This window comes from Macrotis lagotis, chromosome 8 (genome assembly GCF_037893015.1).
Source record: "Macrotis lagotis isolate mMagLag1 chromosome 8, bilby.v1.9.chrom.fasta, whole genome shotgun sequence".
NCBI lineage: Eukaryota > Metazoa > Chordata > Mammalia > Peramelemorphia > Peramelidae > Macrotis > Macrotis lagotis.
In genome coordinates this window covers 125,231,330-125,232,850 of record NC_133665.1, presented here as the reverse complement: position 1 = coordinate 125,232,850, position 1,521 = coordinate 125,231,330, and the positions used below count along the sequence as shown (strand labels likewise).

The 1,521-nt window shown below is 40.7% G+C and overlaps 1 pseudogene; it reads left to right on the top strand.

The window, feature by feature from the left end:
• Positions 1–230: 230 nt before the first annotated feature.
• LOC141494958 (translationally-controlled tumor protein homolog pseudogene) lies at positions 231–1,295 on the top strand (annotated as a pseudogene).
• Positions 1,296–1,521: the final 226 nt, after the last annotated feature.

Sequence of the window (1,521 nt, the reverse complement as noted above, 5' to 3'; positions counted from 1 at the left end):
AGGCTATTTATGAACCAAAGATAAGTGGTTCATCTCAAACATTCAATGTTGATGGATACACATTGATTAACAATAGGGACATGATCTTACAGAAATGTGCTGAACACTTCTATACTTTTGTAAACAAACCATCATCAGCTTTTCCGTGTGCTCCCCTCCCCCCAGCGCCGATCCAGCTGCATGGAGCTCCCGGCCCGCAGCCTCCCGCCGCCGCCGTGATCATCTACCGGGACCTCATCAGCCATTACGAGATGTTCTCCGACATTTACAAGATCCGGGAGATCGCTAACGGGCTGTGCCTGGAGGTGGAGGGGAAGATGGTCAGTAGGACAGAGGGTACCATTGATGATTCACTCATCGGTGGAAATGCCTCTGCTGAAGGTCCTGAGGGTGAAGGAACAGATGCCACCGTAATCACTGGAGTTGATATAGTAATAAACCATCATCTGCAAGAAAGTAGTTTCACAAAAGAGTCCTACAAAAAGTACATCAAAGACTACATGAAATCAATCAAAGGCAGACTTGAAGAAAACAAGCCAGATAGAGTAAAAGCTTTTATGACGGGAGTTGCGGAACAAATCAAACATATCCTTGCTAATTTTAAAAACTATCAGTTCTTTATAGGTGAAAACATGAATCCAGATGGCATGGTGGCTCTCCTGGACTTCCGTGAGGATGGTGTGACCCCATATATGATTTTCTTTAAGGATGGTTTAGAAATGGAGAAATGTTAACAACTTCAGCTGATTACTTTGAATCACCTGTCATCATAACTGGCTGCTGCTTTTCATCATCTACACAACCACCAGGACTTGGACAAACTTGGACTGATGTCATCTTGAGCTTTATTCCTTTATTTTTGACCTTGATTTATTTGGAGTGGAGGCATTGCTTTTAAAAACATGTCATGGAGGTTGTCTAAAATAAAACGCATTTAAACCCATTTGAGAGACTTCCTCTTGGTCTAATGTTTTCTAAGCTCAAATTTCAGTAACTTGCTACAGTTGTACCTCAAGGATCATTGTAGAGATCATTGCCTGGTCTTAGGTTACTTTTCAGCATAAGACTCTTCAGACAGACTTTTCCTGCAGTTGACTGCCTGTGAAACTGGAATCTAAAATTCTGTTTGCTAGTTAACCTGAGTTGAATAAGGGAAGAGATGCCTACAAATGTGCCAACAATATGAAGTGGACCTTTCTACATTTTCATTTCATCTACAAGCTGAAGTAGAGTTAACTCTGGAAGAGATTACATCCAAACTGAATAAAATGAAACCATGTAAAACTAAAAAAAAACCCATCATCAATCAATGCAGAAGCCATTGACAGTTTACTTCAAGTTGAAGTCAATCAGTGCCTAGCTGAAGCTCCAACTGAAGATTGATTTTGAATGCCTTTAGGCTCCTTTCAAGTGGCAAAGCATCTGATGCTAATTCTATTCTAGCTGAGATCTACAAGGTGGGAATTCAATTTCTCATCCAAAAACCTACTGAAATTTTCCAAACTATGTGACATGAAGAGT